Below are 6,896 nucleotides of genomic sequence, written 5' to 3'. Positions count from 1 at the left end.
CCCATGAGCCCGCTTCCCGGGGCCTAAACTGGCCGCTCGCCGCAGCCTGCGATGGAGGCGGGCGGGGCTGATAAGCCTGGGGGCCAGGAGGAGGAGCTGCCGGCGGCACCGCGACAGAGGCTGCCGGGGGCCTATGGCGGCGACGGGGGCTTGGAGCAGAGCGCTGCCGCCCGGTTGGAGGCGGAGGGCGGGAAACGTGTCTCCGGAATTTCTCTGCCTCCTCGGAAGCGGCCTGCATGTCATCCACCATAGATGGCCCGAACAGCACATGTGGGCTGATGGGGCACTCCAGTTACTGCCGCCTCATCGGCTCAGGGATGCCCGGGGTCTGCTGCAGCCACAGGTTCCTCTGTATGAGGTGCAGCCATGCCGCCGTCCGGGCCGCTGCCACCGCGCCGGTGGAGGAGAGGCAGAGGATGACATCGGCCAGACGGTGAGGGTCAGCCGCCATGGTGGAGATGTTATGCGCCAGCAGGGCGAACATGTGGCTATTCAGCTGCAGCCATCTTAGGTGTGTGCGTGCGTTGGTGGGTGTCATGCGCGCAGGTGGCACTAAGGACGGGGGGGATAAGACCCCCTCAGATTCATAATGACCCCTCCACTGTCCCTAGCCTGGTACTGCCCACCTACCTACCTTCTAGGGATGGGCACGAGTAGTAAATTCCAAACTCGAGTGATCGAAGGAATTCCTCGAGGATCAATCGAGTACTCGTTAAATCAAATCTATTTTTAGAATGCAACGCATCTGCAGCAGGAATAGGCCTGATGATGAACGGCAATATTACCAACCAAACATGTAGGCCTAATGCTTATTCTCCATCAAAACAGTCAGAGTTATCAGAGTATTCATTATTTATTTTTGCAAACGTTCAAAACACATTTCCCTTACAAAAATAAATATGCGTCTCACAATTTAAATCACGTCGAACCAAGGCCTGTAACAGTTTAAAAAAAACGAAACAAGTAGCCTAACCATTGCAAATAAATGCTTAAAGCTGCAAATAAAACGGCAGCAAATGGACTATGGAAATACTCAGCGTTGTGATCTTCTCTACACGCCCGGGATTACAGCTGCGTCTTGCGGCGGTGAAAATATAGCCGACACACTTTCACTTTCACCGTTGCTGCGGGTCTGCTTTCCCGAACTCACTGTTGTGTTTCAGGAGCATATGTTGCCGCATAGTACTTTCTGGTAGCTCGATTTCGCTTGGCATATTTTACATTTCACCTTATGATCTCCTATTTCTCTAAAGTATTTAAATTCTTCGCTGCGGTTTGCTTTAACCGCCATCTCTTAACTTTTTGAATTCTGGCGTGCCTGCACACGCCACGGAACGCGCCATGGAAATGGATGCATTTAATTTTCTTTGTGCCCACGTCATGCGTTAGTGGCGCCGACAGAAAATTGATACATTTGCTTCAGAAAACTTTGTTTGTGTGTGTACATGCAAACTCGAGTTTGCCTGTCCACCAACCGAGTTCATTTGTAACGAGTAGTACTCGAGTAATCGATTCCTCACGCCCATCCCTACTACCTTCCACTCAATTTTCATTTCACTTCAGCACTAGGTCTGGGTCTGCTTCATATGCATGGGTTCCTTGGAAGCCAGATTTTTGGTGGTCCAATCAGCAAACAGAGGAAGTGGCTGAGAACGATGACGTCGAGGTCGCGCGCCAGTTTCAGATGTTGTCAGAGGAAGACCAGGAAGACAATGGAGAAGGATACGAGAGAAGCTATTCGGTCTGTTGTGGGATCGCTGCTGAATATCGATCAATTAAAGCCGGAGCAAGAAAAAGCTTTGCTGAGTTTTGTTGGTGGCCATGATGTTGTGGCGCTTCACCCCACCGGGTTCGGGAAAATTTAGATTTTCCTGCTGGCTCCGTTAGTGGTGAAGGAGCCGGTCCTGTCGCATGACATACGTCACGACCAAACGCTATGCGATTGGTTATGGCAGATCCAGAGTGGCACTGGGCAGATCCAATCATTTAAAAACTTCAACAGACACCCGCCTCCAAGTGAGTGAATGTTTGTCAATTGGGCAGTTCCAGACCTTCTGTACAAATGAAATAAAGTACGATGGTCTGGTAGGACCAGGCTACACTGTCCCTACATAAGGCGACAAACATAGCCGGAAAAACTGAGGATTAATGTTCCGTTAGTTAGACTAATATACATCAGTGGAGGCTTCTTCATTGAGGAGAGGGAGGAAGATCCTCCTTAACATTGTTGAGAATAAAAAATGTAGATTGCCCAGACTACTGTAATGAATGAATGCCCTTAAATATGACTACTTTAATGCCTTTGATATATAATGTTTGTTTCCCTGGGTAAAGGGACATTAGCACCCCCTATCGCCTTTTGACAATTACTTCAGGGAGGAAGGTCCTCCCTCAGCCTCCGTTGACTCCACCTTTATTTCCCAGAAAGTTCTGGCGGCCGGTGAATAACATGGGTTTCAATGGAGGTGTGACCTTACAGGCGTCTGATTCGCGCAAAAATCTAGTCACGCTGCGCTATGAACCAATAAGCAGGATCGCTGGCTGGTGAGCAGTGTTGCCAGATTGGGCAGATTTCCCACCCAATTGGGCTACTTTTAAGCACGTAAGGCTGGGAAAATTATCATTGGGCGGGATATTTGCCCAATCTGGCACCGCTGTCGATAACAAACCCGCTCTGCCTGCATTGCCGCTCATGAGACGCAAAGCAGGTGAAATCATCTGGGGCCGTATTCACAAAGCATTTTATCTTACCGCTAGGAGTGCTCCTAACTCGCGCTAAAACATTTTACGTAGGAGTTTTTTCTTAAAATTTATTCACAAAGCCGCTGAGACCTACTCTTACTAAGGATAAATCACAAAGAGTGAACTAAGAGTGACGCGCCGTTGCTATGGATTACGTCAATTCTCGTGCACGAGTTTAGAAGCGGTCAGTTCGGTGATTGGTTGTTCAGACGAGCCCACTGAATCACCGAAAAACAAGGAAATATTAAATTCCTATTTTTAATATAATTAATTCCTATCAAGTAGTTATAGTGCAGTTAGCAGAATACACGCATGATGACAATTTTGTGCAGACCACGATAATGACGTTGTAGCCTGCACGTTCAAGAGAGAGAGAAAGCAAACAATAAAAATACGTAAAATTTAAAAAGAAAATAAATGTTATGAACTACACAAGTGTTGACTGATTTGTGCCAAGGTGTTTACCTAAAATGTGTTTTCAAAGTGATCCGTAAATGCCAGTCCACTCGGTTCCACACGGCCAAATTCAGTGTCATGTTGATCGCCATCATCATCATCATCATCATCATCATCATCATCATCATCATCATCGTCTGGCTGTGGAATGTTCCTCCGCTTGCAGAGGTTGTGTAGAATGGCACATACAGTGATTACTGTGCTTGCCCTCTCTGGGGTGAGGCGTATTTCGCCGTGGAGGACATGAAACCGACGTTTCATCTGCCCAATTCCTCTCCACAACATTTCGTGTATGTTTGTGTGCTGTGCGCTAGCATATATGGAAGAAATAATCAGTAAACAATAATAAATATGGATTCAACAAATAAAAGGCGCCAAAGAGCCAATACGTGTTTTACGCATAGGACTAAGCGTAATCTGCGTAATCACTTACATGTTATCCTTTAAAGGCCATGGTGCAGGTTTTATTTTTTTCGGATTTGCGCCATTTGCTTGTTGGTAATAAACATTTGAATGGTTACCTATTGTATTTAATGTGGTTGGGTATCACAAAACGGAATTTAATACGAAAAAGTGGGTCATATTGGAGCGGTTTGCGATAGCTTCTCATTTCTCCCGGAAACCGTTGCATGACGTCACGGTAGGGAGACGACAGACGTAGCCCTTCGAGACCCATTGAGAGTAGAGAGTACGAGAGAGATAAGAGACAGATAAGTAAGAGATAAATACATAGTGTGACGACCCTGGTGAGTCTTTGACTCCACCCTTGCTTTGACTCCACCCGGGCTGTTTGGTTTGCCGGTTCTCTCTCTCTCTCTTAATAGGTGATGCAGTTCAGGTGTGCCTGTGTTGGCAGCAGGTTAAAAGCCTGCTTTCACAACAGTCATGGTGGCTCCCTCCTCCCGGCGTGTTGGTTTTCTTTGTCCTTTGTTTGGTTACACATTTGGTTACACTGACTTTTGCATGACACTTTGGGTTACTTTACATTCAACTGATTTACACCACACTTCTTTATCTTTATTCTATTTAATTATATGTAAAATTATCTTCTTACTATAATAAATTATTTTATTATTGTAAAAGGGCGTGGTCTCCCCCATTTCATGTTGCATGCTAGAGCCAGCATGTGACATATGGGGGCTCGTCCGGGATAAATTTTCCAAAATTTGGTAAGGTAACTTAATTGTAAGTATGCTTTGTTTTGACTTGGCTGTATAGTTGAATTATTTTTTTTTTTTGTTATTTTTGGTGTGTCGAACGCGCTGGGGTTGCTTGCAACTCAATTGCATGAGGGCACACTGAAGACCAGCTAGGAAAGAGCTAGGGCCGTGGTCTGAAGTTAGATGCGGGGCTGCTCTAGTCTGGGGGGGTAAGGGGTTGGTACACCTGTATTCAGTTGCCGGCTGCGCTATACACTGTCGCGTAATAGCCGTCAGCTTATTGGTCTCCCAACATTGGAAAAGAATTGTCACAATATCCATCCGAGCGCTTGTTAGTCAACATTCCTAGTATAAAATGGATTTGGATAAATTTTATGCGTCTCCATCTGAGTCACTGTTTGATAAGTTCACAAAGGAACAGTTAAGGAAAGTGGCTGAACATTATCAATTGACTGATCTGCCGAGAGATCTTAAAAAAGAGGTCCTAAAAAATCGGGTTAGATCTGTGTTAGTAGAGAGGTCCATTATGGAGGTAATTCCAAGTGGGACAAATCCAAATGGCTCAGATGAAGTGTTCATTTCTGATAAAAATGCGGTTAGTTTTGAGCAACAGATGCAGCTTTTAAAATTACAGATGGAGCAAAAGCAGTTCGAGGCAGCAGAACGTGAACATCAACGTGAGAAAGATCGCGAAATGGAACTAAAACGTCTTGAAAGTGTTTTAGAACAGAAGCGTTTAGATATAGAGCTAGAAATGGCAGGAAAGACAGGAAGAAAGGGAAAGTGAGCTGCAGAGAGAAAAGTTAAGATTGGTGGCAGAGGGAAAGATGCGGGAGACTGTTAATGAGGATTCTGGTTCTGGCATAGGGGGAAACATCTCAAGTATGATAAAGTTTTTACCCAAATTTAATGACCGAGACCCTGACATTTTTTTCTCTCTATTTGAGGGCATTGCGGAAGAGCGAAATTGGAGTGATTCGGAGCGCACCTTGCTTCTCCAAACAGTTATTTCGGGGCGCGCTCAGGACGCCTACGTTGCGTTATCAGTGACCGAGCGAAAATCATACGAGTCTGTTAAAAACGCTGTGTTGAGGGTTTATGAACAAGTGCCAGAGTTTTACAGGCAGCGATTTAGAAACTGGAGGAAAGCTGACAGACAAACATACTCTGAGGTTGCCAGAGATCTGGTTAGTTATTTTGTTCGCTGGTGCTCCGCTGTTAATGTAAAAACATTTGAACAATTAGGTGAGTTGGTAGTCTTGGAGCAGTTCAAGAACATTGTCCCAGAACATCTTGCTATTTTTATCAATGACCACAAGGTTAAAACGGCCGCAGAGGCTGCCATTCTCTCGGACGAATATGCGTTGACTCATAAGGGAAAAAGTAAGGACTATGTCCAGAACAGGCATGTTAATCTCACTCGAGATGACCGGACAAATGGGTACAATAGTGGGCCTGCGGCTAAACAAGATTTCTCAAATCGAAATAAAACTGACCCTGAGAAGTGTAATTATTGCCTGGAACATGGTCACTGGAAAATAAATTGTCCGTCGCTTCTGAGTAAAAATAGAAATAAGTCCAACTTCAGCAAACCGAACTCCGCGAAGGGGCAGGGCTGCGCGGCACCTGTCCACCAGGTTAACCGTAAGATTTCTCAGGTGAACAGAGACCAACCAGAGGGCACGGCTTCTGAAGGAGGTAAAGGCTGTGAGGGGCCTGGCCATCCCGTAGAAGGCCCGTGTTTCCCGGAGTCTGCTGTGGGGGACGTGGGTGAAGGCTATGACCCATTTATTACGGATGGTTTTATTTCGTTTGTGGGTAGCTTGGATAAAAAGCCAGTAAAGATTCTGCGAGATACGGGTGCTACCGAAACATTTGTGTTAGAGTCCGTCTTGCCATTCTCGGCTCAGACAAGCACTGGGATGGTTGTCCTAATTAGAGGAATGGGAATGCATACCATGTCTGTTCCCCTCCACAAGATCGAACTTAGTTCTGAGCTTGTGCAGGGTGAAGTAATTGTAGGCGTGCGCCCTGCGTTGCCTGTACCAGGAGTGCATGTCATTTTGGGGAACGTATTGGCAAGAGATCGTGTCTGGCCGAGTGGGCCAGCATTACCGGTAGTGACAGCCGCACCGACCAGGTCTGTTGAACAAGACGAGTGCGCTGCAGAATTTCCTGAAGTGTTCACTGCTTGCGCGGTGACACGGGCAAACAGTCGTGCACAGGCCGTGGATGGTTTGTTGGGAAAAACGGTCTGTCTAGTTACTGGACCAGATGAAATGAGACGGAGAGGTAATAAAGTCTATCGGCACGAGGACCTTGGATTTATTAAGTAAAGTGGCAACGGTTATACAGAGTCATAAAGCGTGAGAGATCGAATATGTCTAAGTCCCTAATCAGCGCTGATGGTTCGTCCAGAGCTTCGCCTCCGTGGAAGGTCTGCTGCAGAAGAAGGGATGAGTTCCTGTGTGATACACTCTTATGCTGTATCTTCCTCTCGATGAGGTGTGTGCGTTTGAGATGTGTATGGTTCTGTGT

Source organism: Gadus macrocephalus, chromosome 12, assembly GCF_031168955.1.
Source record: "Gadus macrocephalus chromosome 12, ASM3116895v1".
NCBI lineage: Eukaryota > Metazoa > Chordata > Actinopteri > Gadiformes > Gadidae > Gadus > Gadus macrocephalus.
This window is presented reverse-complemented; position numbering follows the sequence as displayed.